The 15,232-nt window shown below is 40.7% G+C and overlaps 1 protein-coding gene and 1 long non-coding RNA gene across 2 annotated transcripts in view; both read left to right on the top strand.

Moving 5' to 3' along the window:
- LOC309364833 overlaps positions 1-15,232 on the top strand; it is a 200,706-nt gene that overhangs the window by 79,262 nt on the left and 106,212 nt on the right. The window lies entirely within an intron of this gene.
- FUT8 (fucosyltransferase 8) overlaps positions 131-15,232 on the top strand; it is an 82,280-nt gene continuing 67,178 nt past the window's right edge. The window contains exon 1 of the mRNA XM_081901300.1: positions 131-547. The gene's annotated coding sequence lies outside the window, so the exon portion shown is untranslated. The remainder of the gene's footprint in view (positions 548-15,232) is intronic.

Here is a 15,232-nt window from a genome sequence, read left to right as displayed (position 1 = left end):
TCTCCTCCCCGGCTGTGAAGCTAACGTTCCGCCCGCATGGAGATTTCACAGGGGCGCCTCTCCCATTGGCTGCCTCCCTCCCAGCACGCGCGTCCACGCCACACCCACTTGGCTCCCTAGTTTCCCTTTGAGGCGTCGAGGGCCAAAAGCCTCGCGCTCCTCCTCCCCAGTCCGCGCGCGCCCTCGTTGCTCGTAGTTCCTCAGCTCGGATTACTTCTTCCCTTCCCTCCCTCCCTCCTTGCCTGCCTTCGGTGCGCGCGTGAGGGGAGCGCGTTTGCGCGCGCCGTTTCTCCCCCTCGTCCCCCCCCCCCGCGCTCTGTCAGTGTCTCGCGCTCCTCCAGTCTGTTGGAGGCTCCGTTAAACGGCGGTGGGTTCCTGTTTCCGTCTTTTCATCACTCCCTTCCCCCGCCGCCGCCGCTCCGTTTCCACCGCCGTCTCCCTCCGCCTCTTCTTCACAGCCGGCAACCTCAGGAGCGCCGGCGTTGAGGAGCAGAGGTGACCAGGAACCCAGCCTGCGGGCGGCCGGGCAACACGGGCACCCAGGCGGGTAAGGCGAGGCCGTGGGGGCGCTCGGGGAACTTGAGGGATGCTGCTTCTCCCGCTCCAGCCCATCCTCCCTCGCGGGCCTGGCGCAGCAGCAGCAGCAGCTGCGGTTACTGATGAGGAGGGAGGTGGCGGGCGGGCGAGGGGTGGCTGACTGGGAAGGGGAAGGAGTGATGGTGGGGGGAACGGGGACCTTCCGCCGAGGCCGCCTGGCTCTTGGGGTTCCGTCGCCTCGCCCGGGACAAAATCCTCAGGGAAGGAGGAGGTGTCTTTCCTGGCCGGGGCCTGCCTGCGTGCTCCGGGAAGGCGGCCGGGGGTGTAGGTAGGAGATGGTTCTCTTCTTGGGGCAGCAGCGTTGCTATGTGGGTGCTAGGAAAGAGGCGGCGGCAGCAGCAACAGCAAAAGCAATGCTGATGCACACACACAAAAACACCCAGGGAAAAAAAGGACGTGCACAAGCCAAAGCTCCGAACATCGTGCGCGGAGGCGCCCGCGAGAGACGCGGCAAGCTGTACAAAATGCAGCACGAGCAGCCAGTGTGCAAGGATCTGGGGGGTGGGGTTGCCATCTGGGGAATAGGCGGGGGTGGAAAAGGAGGGGTAGGATGTGCTGAAAGCGGGCGCTGAAGAAGAAGAAGAAGAAGAACTGCGGGAGTGGTCTTGCTTTTCTTGCACCCCCGCCCCTTGTGTAGAAGTGGTGGCTTTCAACTTTACTTCAGAGTCAGGAAGTGCAGCCGGTAGCTAGCGAGGGTGCATACTCCTTTTATTTCCTTATATCTTGCTTTTTCATGGGCCTCATTAACAAGCATGGGCGCTTGGCGGTCCACCGTTCAGTGGCCTTGCCATTATCGTTTTTCATGTATCTGTTTTAGTCAAATTTCTTACTAAAACAGGATGTTTTTGTGTTTTATGTAATTGGTGCTGTTTGTGCTTGGATACCTTTCGCATTTAGTTCTTTGGACTTTTTAAAACTTGTGCTGTGTTGTGTGAGTGACTGAAACATGTCAACTAGAGACTGCTTCAATAAAAGTCGCTGTTACATCCTTTCCAAATGTTCATGGTTGATCCCCATTGCAAAAAAATTCAGAAGATTTGAGAAACTATAGACAGGAAGATCATAAAGACATCTAGCATAAACTGCTACTCTTTCTTTCCTCTTTATATCCTCAAAACCTGTGGACACATCACCACTTACTTCAGAAGTGCATGTGGTATTGTACAGTTTCTGTAACCTGTTCTTGACCTTAACTCTGCAAATATTTACACACATTCTAAATTTGATTATTGATAGTTTAACTTTTGGGTGTAGTCCTTTCAGTGGGGCTGTTGACACCAATAAAAATAGTGGTATGTGTTTGACGATCAGAACATAGCATTTTAAAGTACTTTAATGGTACAAATTTTATTTGCTTCCATATGGCTTGAGCTTGCAATGTTGATTTAAATTTTTGCTCAGCAAGGAGTGCCAATATTGTTTCCAGTACTAATGTCTCAAATTTCCAATTATGTTAATACATATTTCAACAGTCCTCATCTTTTAAAAATCATAAAAGCTGAAAAAACTATAACAAATTATTCATCAGACTTAAGCCTTCGAGTCTTTCCTTCATATTTTTCCGAAATTGCCCTGTTTCAAAGGATTAGAAAGTAAGGAACTTACACTTTAAAGTCTATGAAGCAGATATTTAAAATCAGTTGCTGGTAAGGGGTTTTGTAGAAAGATACCTGGTACATCATCCCATTTCTTTATTAATGCAATTTTGCTTTGAGTAATGGCCTTGTTGATCATGCATCCTTTAGATATGGTACTCACTTGCATCCTGCAGATGTTCATTCTTTTATAATAAAACAGAAGGAAAGCCTACTTGCAGCACAATTGTAGGTCTGTCTGCTTAGAAGTAAATCCAGTGGGATTTATTCCTAGGTATAGGATTGCAACCTTAGATTGTATCTTCTGATAACTTTATAGTTATAGTTAACTGCACTGACTTGTTTCATACTTCATATCATGCAGCTACTTAGAATGTCCAAAGAGTTGAGCTGGGTGCTTAAGTTGTGTTAAAACAGTGTTTATTTCAGAAATGTAAGTTGCTAGAAGTAAGAAGTACTAATAATTGATAAAAGCAGAGGCTTAATATTGGGTAAGAATTCTCGTAGAGTTTTTGTTTTAATTTGCTTAGACTATTTCTTCAGAGGAGTGAAGGGAAATACTGTACAGAAAGGTTATATGGTAGGCTACTTCACGCTACTCAGCAACCAAGTAGGCTATTTAATAACAGCTGTTCAATAATAATAAATTGTGTGGAGAATTCCTTGATTATAAAATTTCATTCTAGATAGGTTATGTTTTCATGTAAGTCTACCAACAAACAGGTTAGTATAGGTACAATAAAACTGAGTGTTTCTTCCATCCGAAAGTGGAGTGTTTACTGTTAAAACAAACTGTAATGAGTGTCAGTACTGTTCCAAATAGTACTATCTTGGCAATATGGACAATACAGACACTTTCCTTTAAAAAGTAGTTCTCGTCATTTTTAGAGACTCACTGCATATTATTTGAAATTTTGAGAGACAGTTTCAATCTCTGGCTTTTGTAGCTGTGTATTCCATAATGAAAAAAGTAATTACAGTGTTAAGTTGGTCTGGAGGGGGAGCTAGTGCTAAAGCAAAACAACATTTAAATTTGTTAGAATCCTACAGACCTTACAGGACTGTTTCCCGTTTGATTGTGGTATGTTCTTATTATGGTTATAATTGCTTAAAATGCTTCAAGGGAAAAGAAAACTATTTTTATTATGCTGTACTCTAATGCCTATTAATCCAAATATGTTCAAGAAGTTCATATAATAGTGTTTCTCACAAACAGTGCATAAAATGTTGGCTTGGAACATATGTCTGCAGACATATCTTAAATCAATTATTTTGTTCTGAAAGTAATGACTCTGTTTCAGTGTAAAAATAGTTTTTAGTGTAGATGTACTCTTCTTGTATTTCTTTTGCAACCTGGTTCATAACCAACTAAGTTATGGTACTTGGGTTTAACCTGAGTTGGGTTTAACCTGCAATCCTAAACATACTTTCTAAGAAATAAGCCCATTTGAACCCAGTGAAACCATGCTTTTTAGTGTCATTGAACTCTTAAACTGCTTAAATCAAAGTACTTGCTGACTGTTCTTACAGTATAGTAACTTCTTAACCTACTCAACTGTGTATATATTTTTTGAAATATTAAGTGCTTTATAAATGCTTTTAAATAAATAAACAAACAAACCCAATATTAGTCCTTTATGCACTTACTTGGGAGTAAGCCCCAGTGAATATAGTGGGACTTACTTTTGAGTAAATATACATAGACTTGGAAGAGGTTATGTTGGTATCTTGAAGGTAACATTTAGGCCTGAGCCAAAATTCCTCTCGGTTCTTTTGCGTCCTTTTCTCATAGATAGGCTTCTTGTTTTGTTGGGGGCAAACATTGAAAAAAATGTGATATCATAATTATTTCTTTGTATTGATCAGTATTGGTGATTTGCGTGATTTGCTGTCTTGCTCTGTATGACATTGTTGCAGCGCTCAGTAACATCAGCACCTCTTGTCAAGTAGTGGTATAATTGCTACACTGGTGGCAGCTCTGGCTTTCATGTGTTTCAGTTCACTTCTATGTCACTTGTTCATGCCTAAGTTCAAAAATCATATCTGTATCTCAGATAAGGTCCTGTAATTAAGATAACTGTTCTGCACTTTGCTCTTTGTAGAAATCTTGGAACAGGGTTAAATAGTGTAAAGTGTGGGTTGTAGCTGCCTTGTCAAGGCATTTTCTCATGGTGCTGTGTACAAATTTGTCCATTGTCAGCTTCTTCTGTGGAAAAAGCCTTAGTAGGCTGAGTGGTGGTATTGCATATTTTTGCTTTAAAAGAATGATTCTTCACTTATGATGTAATTCTTGTGATTAACTTGCAAGTAGGGACTTGTTTGTATTTTGTTAACCTGTATGTAGCTTTGCATGACAGTGAGCCACATACCAAGCGGAAGTGTTACAGAAGTGTAGTAGAAATTACTGAAATACAACTTGTTAAGGAAAGCAAATGACACAGTATATGGAACCTTGTTCCTGGGTGGATTAGATTGACTTTCAGCCACTTTTCTAGCCACCTTCTCTCCAAGCTTCCCTCCCCCACTGCCTGTGATAGAAATCTGGGAGCTCGAAACAATAGTTTTTGTAACACACTCCCTCATGGCTTTAAAACGTGTTTCCAGGTGGAAGATGCTGCCTGCACAGTAGTCTTAAAAGGTTAGGTTCTGTACTCCTCTTTGCCCTAGGATGCCTGCTCAACAAACAGAGCGCATTCCTCTTGTGTTGCATATATTGATTGATATATCTGATATGGTAGCACTCCATGTGTGTATAAAATGAAGGTGTGTAAAAAGGGGCAGTGGATGCATGCCACTGAAGTTGCATATCTCTTTGGCCCTGCCGCAATGCATGGATGTCTGCACAGGTGGAGCCTATGTATGAATTCTTCCACATGAGCTGGAGTGCTGTGCAATTAGATACAACTTCTGGGGAAGCCTATGCACACGAGTTTCACCTAAGAAGAGTCTTCACTCATTGAATATCCATGCAATATGTTGCCCCTTTGAATATCTAGAACCCCTTCACACAGTTGATAATAGTTAGGAGCAGCATTTAGGAATAATTCTTTAAGAAAAAAAAGTTTGATTGTACTAACAACACTTCTAGGGGTTCCAAATGTCTATGCAGAAAACAGTAATATAATTACTGTTGTTGTTGTTTTAAAAAACAACCAGCAGAAGTCCTTTAGGTCCGGAGGGTGTGTGTGTCAAAATCCAGTTTCAGGAAATGCCTTTATTTGTATTTTCATTGTTGGATTATTATTTTTATATTATTATTTGTAAGCTGCTGTAAAAAAAGGCTTAGTAAATACATTTCTATACTACTTTTCCAGAATAAAATTCTTGCCAAGATGGTTCAGATAATGTATCAAAGTACTGTACAACAGTAAAATACAGTAAACATAATTTAAAAGTGTCTTGTCATTTTAATACAGTATAACATAATCCTATATTTTTAAAAGTATTGACTAACATCTGTTCAGTGCTAAAAATGCAACATAGTTCAGTCACCAATATCAGATTCCAAACCATAATTTGTTACCTTAAGTGAAGGTAAAATATCCAGTGACAGGGCCTTACTAATATCATTCAGGTGGACTTCTATTTGAGAGTTGTGAGACCACTGCTGAAAAACCCCTCGCCTGCATGTCTGCCAGCTTAAGTTCTTTTGCTGACAGGCATTTCAGCAGGGTTTCAGATGCAGATCTGCTTTGCTTTGAGCAGTGCCTTTGGAGGGGAAAATTAGGGTATAAATTTTTAAAATAAATAAGAACGTGCCAAAATTGTAAGCAGTCTTCCAAGTTCTATTGTAACTTAGTTTTCAAAATTTTGGCTGGCTTAGAGTTATGTGGAACCAGTCAGGGATTATGAACATGTGGCACTTAACTCCCATTAGTTTCAACTGATGTGGTCTGGGATGATGTAATTGGTGATTCAGCAAAGGCTGCAAGTTTCCCATTCTTGTTTTAAATTGTGGCCCCCAGCAGTTGTTGGACACAACTCCTATCTTCCCTAGCAAGTTAATTTATTCCCAGTAATAAAGGAAGGCAGTTCTGATAGGACAGTGAAGATGAGTTTAAGCTTCAAAGCAAGGATTTATCTCTTTCTTTGCCACTGGATTTGCTGAAAGCACCAAAGGGTGAGTAGTACGTAAGTATCTTATTCTGGTATTACTTCATCTTATCTTGCAGTGGTATGTATCCTGAGCCCTTGGGATGGGGATGGTTAAAATGTAATAAAATAAGTTTATTCTATTCCTGTTCTTCATGTTCTTGTTTCTTCTTCTGACCAGCTGTAGTTGGCTGAAAGGTAATCTGAATCAATTTCCTTTACCATCAGAAGGGGAAATGCTACTTTCTTCACCACTTGACAATATATTTTAGAGAGAATAGTACTTTTTCGATGCTATGATGTTTATTAGTTCTCTCTTACATCATGATGTGGAAATGATCATGATTATCTCTTCTATCAGCTTACACAGACCAGTGATGTGAAGGCACTTGCATTATCTCCTTGTTACTGGTTACCTTTTCCTCCCTTTCCTTGAAGACTAGAAGCTGATAAGAGAACCAAGTTCAGCACACCCCTATAAATAAACTGGAAAACAATTTTTTCTTCTCCAGCTATTAAGTAAATTTTGTCCCATCTGAGTATTTTTAAGGCTCCTGTTTTGTATGCTTGCTCTCTTCCGTGTTTCTGCAAAGTTATAAGGGAATTAGCAGTTTATTTCGCATTGTTGGCTCTCCAGGTTTTGCAGTTAAGTATTTGCTCATGTAGAGGTAGTATAGTGAAATGTGCTGCAGAGCTTTACTTTGATTTCTACTTGTTAAAGTTTGTATTGAACAAAATCTTTGCATGCGTGGAATGACTTCTGCACATGCAGTGCAACTTTCCCTTCTTTCCCTTTTATTCTGCATGTCCCCTAAATCTGCTTTGAAGGGTTGGGGAAATGCACAGAGCAGGTGAAGGGGAGGAGAAGTTCCATTATGCTTATAGAAGTAATTCTGCATGTGAAGTTATTTAGTTGAACATGACCCTAAGACTACAGTCCTGCACACATTTCCCTGGGTATATGTTCCATTGGTCTTCTGAGTAAACAGGCCTAGGATCAGGTTGCACATAACTACCGGTATAAGTTGGAATGGACAAATTTGACAACAGTTGGAGATTTTTGTGGTGGCAGTGCATACATGGTCAGAGGTTTTCCAACATCACTGTCTGCCTTAATGAAGGATTCTTGTTTCAAGTTTTCTTAGAAGAAGAAAAACTTCAGTGGAAGGCCTTTGTCTGTTCCTTTGAACCTGGTATTTTGATCAGGTGCAGTTTGCTTTTGTGGGGAAAACTTTTTCTTAAAGGCAGTTCACTTTTCTTGAAGTAAACAACATCTAAGGTTTAGAAGTGGGCACTATTCAATTTGATGCTCTGTTTCTGACTAGTTGTGGCTTGATTTCCAAAATATTGAGAGGCAGGAATGGTAGAGGGAATGAAACTACCCTGGGGTGGCGGTGCTGTTGTTAAATTTCTGTCCTTCCTATTGATGTAGAAAAAAACTGCTCCTTTTTCCTTATGGGGTATGCAAGAGCCCAGTTCCCTATCTGTAGGAGAAAATAACAGAGGCCAACCAGAGAATATTGAGAAGCAAAGCAGCTAGTAAGCCTGATCTTTATTAAACTGCTGCAATAGAGTCCTCACTCACCATATGCAGGAGGGAGGAGGAACCCAGAACAATGGTGTGCAAGCCCTTATACAGACTTTTGAAATTGCCCCCCCCCATGCTGTAGCTCAAGACCACCCCCAAAAACACCATACATACACCACAGAAGGAGGGGGTCTACAACAAAAATCCTTTCTGCCAGGATACCTGACAATGGCCAGTGATTGCTTTACTTGGGCAGCCTGCCCATTTTTTTGTGATAGTAAATACTTTAATTCCTGAATCCAGGTCACAGGTTCTCACCCTATTCATAAACAAAGATGCCCTAAAGACAGGTAAGCAAAAGACAATGGAGAGGCTTTCCCATTTCCTTCCTCCTTGCAGAAAAATATTTGAAGTCAATTTGGGAGAGTCAAAATGGTTTCAGGATTGCTCTCTTGTACTATTTCAGACATGTGGTTTATATACTTATGTATGTGTTTGCTTTGTAAATTTATGAACATTTAATTTATATATTTGAGTCCTTAAGTTCTTATAACACCTCCCAAATTTCCATCCTGCCCTGTCCTCCTCAAGACAACAAACAATAAAATATCAAAAAAGCAAACTTTTTTTTTAAAAAAGAAACCAATCAAATATTCTCACAGCTAAGGTTCAAGGTTGCTAGGAACAACATATTTCAGCCATCAAAGACCTGAGATTTGATGTTTTTGTTGTTGTTTAGTCGTTTAGTCGTGTCCGACTCTTCGTGACCCCATGGACCAGAGAACGCCAGGCACCTCTGTCCTCTACTGCCTCCCGCAGTTTGGTCAAACTCATGCTGGTAGCCTCGAAAACACTATCCAACCATCTCGTCCTCTGTCGCCCCCTTCTCCTTGTGCCCTCCATCTTTCCCAACATCAGGGTCTTCTCCAGGGAGTCTTCTCTTCTCATGAGGTGGCCAAAGTACTGGAGCCCCAGCTTCACAATCTGTCCTTCCAGTGAGCACTCAGGGTTGATTTCCTTCAGTATGGAGAGGTTTGATCTTCTTGCAGTCCATGGGACTCTCAAGAGTCTCCTCCAGCACCATAATTCAAAAGCATCAATTCTTCGGCGATCAGCCTTCTTTATGGTCCAGCTCTCACTTCCATACATCACTACTGGGAAAACCATAGCTTTAACTATACGAACCTTTGTTGGCAAGGTGATGTCTCTACTTCTCAAGATGCTGTCTAGGCCTGTCATTGCCCTTCTCCCAAGAAGCAGGCGTCTTTTAATTTCGTGGCTGCTGTCACCATCTGCAGTGATCATTGAGCCCAAGAAAGTAAAATCTCTCACTACCTCCATTTCTTCCCCTTCTATTTGCCAGGAGGTGATGGGACCAGTGGCCATGATCTTCGTTTTTTTGATGTTGAGCTTCAGACCATATTTTGCGCTCTCCTCTTTCACCCTCATTAAAAGGTTCTTTAATTCCTCCTCACTTTCTGCCATCAAGGTTGTGTCATCTGCATATCTGAGGTTGTTGATATTTCTTCCGGCAATCTTAATTCCGGCTAGGGATTCATCCAGCCCAGCCTTTCGCATGATGAATTCTGCATATAAGTTAAATAAGCAGGGAGACAAAATACAGCCTTGTCGTACTCCTTTCCCAATTTTGAACCAACCAGTTGTTCCATATCCAGTTCTAACTGTAGCTTCTTGTCCCACATAGAGATTTCTCAGGAGACAGATGAGGTGATCTGGCACTCCCATTTCTTTAAGAACTTGCCATAGTTTGCCGTGGTCAACACAGTCAAAGGCTTTTGCATAGTCAATGAAGCAGAAGTAGATGTCTTTCTGGAACTCTCTAGCTTTCTCCATAATCCAGTGCATGTTTGCAATTTGGTCTCTGGTTCCTCTGCCTCTTCTAAATCCAGCTTTCACTTCTGGGTGTTCTCGGTCCACATACTGCTTGAGCCTTCCTTGTAGAATTTTAAGCACAACCTTGCTAGCATGTGAAATGAGCGCAATTTTGTGGTAGTTGGAGCATTCTTTGGCACTGCCCTTCTTTGGGATTGGGATGTGGACTGATCTTCTCCAATCTTCTGGCCACTGCTGAGTTTTCCAAACTTGCTGGCATATTGAGTGTAGCACCTTAACAGCATCATCTTTTAAAATTTTAAATAGTTCAGCTGGAATACCGTCACTTCCACTGGCCTTGTTATTTGCAGTGCTTTCTAAGACCCATTTGACTTCACTCTCCAGGATGTCTGGCTCAAGGTCAGCAACCACACTACCTGGGGTATACGGGACATCCATTTCTTTCTGGTATAATTCCTCTGTGTATTCTTGCCACCTCTTCTTGATGTCTTCTGCTTCTGTTAGGTCCTTTCCACTTTTGTCCTTTATTATGGAAATCTTTGTACGAAATGTTCCTTTCATATCTCCAATTTTCTTGAACAGATCTCTGGTTCTTCCCATTCTATTGCTGATGTTAGGTTTGATGTTAGGTTTTTGGAATTGGAAATATGTATTGGACAATTTCCCATAAAAGACTTTGAAGACTTCAGATGTGTTGTGTATCATCTAAATATTCAATGCAAGTATGTTAAGAGGATTATTATCTTTCACCTTAGTAATAGGTATGAAATGCACTGTAGTGCGTAAACCTCAGAACAAAATGAAAATAAAATATAAGATGCATTAAAAAATAATTGTTTTGCAAAATGCAGCTACAGAAGCAAAGAGATCCTCATGCATCACTTCACATTATTTCATGTGCTCAGTTATCCATTCAATGCATAAATGAAACCAGAAGATATGATCTACTTCACTTAAATTCAACAACCAATAACAGGAGTTAAAATAAAGTCATGTGTTTCTAAATAGGAACCCCATTTATAATCATGTGGTAAATAAACCTTAAATAATACTAACCTAGTAAAGGGCTGCATGATATGTGATGCAGACACTTTATGATGTCAGACACTCCTGACATAAAAATTTCAACCTTTGGATACTCTTGGATTTACTACTGTTCATCTGCAACTGTAGCTAGGAGCCAAACTCTACAGAGAAATCCTTTAGTTCAGGAACCCTTGGCCCTCCAGATGTTGCTGAACTACTGTTCCCATCAGCCCCTAAGAGCATGGCCAATGGTCAGTAATAATGGGAGCTGTAGTTCAGAATATCTAGAGACAGAAAGCTTCTTCACACTAATTCTAGAGAATGATTTATTCTACTCACTTTTAGTAAGAAAAGCTAAAAACTGCTAAGGTTACCAATTTTCTGTGGGAAATAAAGTACTGGAAAATCTTCCCCACATCACTGATGATTAGCATGGCTGTTTGGCACTAGATTATCAGATTAGCAATATGTGCCTTAGGGCAGGAGGAAGAAGCATGGATGTTGCCCTTGTTACCAACTTCATTCTCTTTTAGGAACTTGAATGAAATTCTGCAGGTTGGCTCTTTGCTTTCCCATTCTTGACATACTCTATTGTATCTTCCCAATAAGAAAAGGTTAAAATGCTTAGTTGTGGTTTTTTTAAAGTTTAGGAAAGAGGCAGCTAAGGGGAGGGCTTGGCTGAGATTTATAAAATTCTGTTATGGTGTGGAGAAAGGTGGATTTTTCTTTCTTTCACACAGTAGTAGAGCTTGGCCTCCCAGTGAACTTTATTGAAAACAAAATGAAGTACTACTTTACATAATAAGTTCTTAAGGAATTAGCTGCCCATGGATGGGGTGATGACCACTGACATACTTAAAATGGGTTTACACAAATTCATAAAATATGGGTATCAACACTCTGCATCTGTATTGGATATGTTATATCACTTGTGTGTTTGCTCCCCATGGCTCCTATGCGATGAAGAGTGAGATTCAAGTTTAATTAATAATGATGGTGATGGTAATGATAGTAGTAGTAGCTATTAGTTAACATGGCCAAATGAAGCTTTGTCTATGTGCTTAGGAATGCTATCTGCTGGGTGTGGAATCTATATGGGGAGGGTTCCTTTGTTCCTTGCTTGTGACTTCTTAAAAGCATCTGATTGATCTGTTGGAATCAGGGTGATTGACTAAATGGATTTCTGGTCCAATCTAGCAGGTAACATCTGCAAACATATAATAAAATACATTAATCTTTTGTTATGAACATGCAGCTCACAAATGATCCTTAAGTGATTAATACCTGAGTGAAAATATATTCTTGATGATGCTCCGGTTTAGGTGGATGATAAGTCTTTAGAGTACAGTGGTACCTCGGGATACATATGCTTCAGGTTACAGATGCGTCAGGTTACAGACTCTGCTAACCCAGAAATACTACCTCGGGTTAAGAACTTTGCTTCAGGATGAGAACAGAAATTGTGCTCTGCTCTGGCAGCGCGGCAGCAGCAGGAGGTCCCATTAGCTAAAGTGGTGCTTCAGGTTAAGAACCATTTCAGGTTAAGAACGGACCTCCAGAATGAATTAAGTTCTTAACCCAAGGTACCACTGTAATCAGGTTTCGTTTGTTGATATTCTTTGACTGTTACAGTGTTAATAAGTACGACTGTTACAGTGTTAATAAGTAATTTAATACAGTGTTACTAAATAATCTAAAATTTTAAACAAGTTGATATGTGTTAAATAACCTAGCTGTCCACATGGATATACATGCTTGCTGAATTGATCTTCTTGACCTTATTTTGTTAGCCCCTTTCTCAGTTTTGAAATTCACCATAGCTGAATTGAACTCTAGCCTTCTGGAGTTCTTAGAGTGTCAACAAGCATGTGAATAGGAACAAAGTGGTAGGGAATTGTATACTTGGCCTTTCAAAAAGCTTTTGATAGTCTATCACATAATGCTTCAGAGTAAACTTCACAGTCATGGCTCATCTTATTGATTGGTAACTGGTTAAAGAAAAAGAAGTAGAGTAGGAAGAAATGTACTGTTATTGGATGGAAGGAGTTAGAAATGGGGTATTTCCAGACTAGCTGAATGGGTATTAAAGTGGGCAGTGTGTTCATTGTTTGCAAGATTATAACACTTTAAAAAAAGAAAAGAAAAGCCTAACTGCACATATACAGTAATGAGAAACCGAACAGGAAAGGAATCTTAGGGTTGTGATGTATAGTTGAATGAAAACACCAACTCGACATCAGATTCAACTAAACAATTATGCCAGTGGGACCAGGTCAATGAGTGTCACAAGCGCAACGAAGATTTCCCTCCCCAACCTAACCCACTACACATGCCCCCTCTACATTGGCTGTGCACTGACAGAATGATCATCTTAACACAACTTTGAATTCCACCCTTGGTGTGTGCCAGCTGTGATGAGGGCAAATCCAATGCTAGTAATCATTAAGCAATGCACTGAAAACAAAACTTCCAGTATTGTGATATCCTTATATAAATGTACGGCACAGTCACACTTGGAATACTGTGTATAGTTCTGTGTATAGTACCCATTTCTCCAGCAGTAAAAAAAGGTTTTAAAATACAGTGGTACCTCGGATTAAGTCCCAGTGTAATAAATTTCAATAGGACTGGTCTAGGGAGACTAGGGGAGCCTTTTGAACCTCCATTTTGATTTTATTTCCCTTCGAATAAACTCGAACCAATCAGGAGTATCTCAGAAATGTATTGAAAATTTTATAACACTAGGACAGGACTATGAAGATACTTACTTGCTATATGTGTTTACACAAGATTGAGAGAGAATTACTGAATGAGCAAAGATCTAGGTTCACTGCTGAGGAAGCGTGACTTAACTGTGTGCACACTCATGAAAGCAAGCATACAACTAAAGCTCTGTTGGGTGCTAAGTATTAATAAAACAGCAAGGTTTGAATGTTCACTGTTTCTTTGCCGAAAAAGGAGGATAGGGAAAGAGCCAGAACTGGTGGAGGCCATGCAACTTTTCTCATATCAGAAAACTGGGACAGCTGTAAAATACTTTTCAGTTAGATGCTATTTGCAAGGGAGCAAGTTGTGGAGAAAATTGGAAGTTGGCCACACGCCCTGTGACATCTTCCCAGGTCTAGTGGACACTAACTGCCACTGTTCCAGACTCTTACCTTGCTTTCTTTACTGGAGCAGGTAGGGGAAGAAAAAAGTTGCACAACCAGTAGTGCTAATGGATAACCCCTTACTTTAGCCTGCAAGGAGTGGGAAGGAAGATGGCTATATTTTCATCCTCCAAGGATGACAATTAACAGGAACACATACTCCCTGTCTCTCTTCCAACACAGGTCATTGCGCAGGGTGACCAAAGCAGCTCTTGTGCCAAAACTAGGCCTAAACTCTGATGGAAGTGGATCTAGAAAATCCTGCTTCTCTTATCTGAGAGTAAGGAATTTATTTTGCAATAGGGATGTCTTTCTTGCCTAATCTCTAATACAGTGGTATCTTGGTTCTCAAACTTAATCCGTTCTGGAAGTCTGTTCCAAAACCAAAGCATTCCAAAACCAAGGTGCACTTTCCCATAGAAAGTAATGCAAAACAGATTAATCCGTTCCAGACTTTTAAAAACAACCCCTAAAAGAGCAATTTTACATGAATTTTTCTATCTTAACAAGACCACTGATCCATAAAATGAAAGCAATAATCAATGTTCTGTACTATAAAATAAATAAGACAGTGTTGTAGATGATAAAAATTACAATTACTCCCCCCCCTTACCTGCACTGATGATAGTCATTGTTTGGATGGGGGGCTTTTATCCATTTCTTCAGTCACAAAATCAACTGCCGTCACTGCCACAACTGCCCACTATCATGGCTAGGCTTTGTAGGATGCTGATTATTGTGCTACTGCTGCCAGGCTGCTTCTGCCTCCCTCCCCCACCATTGTTGATTCTGCCACCACCAGGCTGCTGCCGCTTCTGCCACCTAAGAGGCTTGCTGGCAGTCCCAGATTATTTGTATTCGCTATGACTCGTCACCGTACTTTGGATTGTCCTGAATACCACAATATGGTAGAACCATAAGTCTAATTTGGATGCATTTTGGCTTGCTGAAACTGACCATGAGCTGATTGGTAATATAATCATTTATCAGTTTTAGACCCTTAAGTGCTAGCATTGTCTTGTTTGCCTCTGTGTATTTCCTTCCTTATTTAAGATGTTGTGATATATCAATATATCACTATATTTAGCTGGTGATATATCGCAATATTGAAAACCTGTTATCTCCCAGCCCTACTGCCTATCTGCAACCCTTCTTTCAAAACTTTATTTCAGCAGGTAGCGTGGTAAGGGGAGGCAACCATGCGGATTCCAGGGAAGGCTTCTTCTTCAGGTGCATATATGTGCTTTAGAAAATGACTTTGGGCTGATAACTGGGTGAAGTGTTAGTAGATGAAAACATATTTCCTAAATGGTAATGGTTGGTTATGGAAAGAGCTTTGAAAGTAGAGCTTTATAAAGTTTCGACTTCCTGAATATTGGCTGTACTAATTT

Source organism: Podarcis melisellensis (genome assembly GCF_964234715.1).
Source record: "Podarcis melisellensis genome assembly, chromosome: 1".
In the NCBI taxonomy this organism is placed as follows: domain Eukaryota; kingdom Metazoa; phylum Chordata; class Lepidosauria; order Squamata; family Lacertidae; genus Podarcis; species Podarcis melisellensis.
This window is presented reverse-complemented; position numbering and strand designations above follow the sequence as displayed.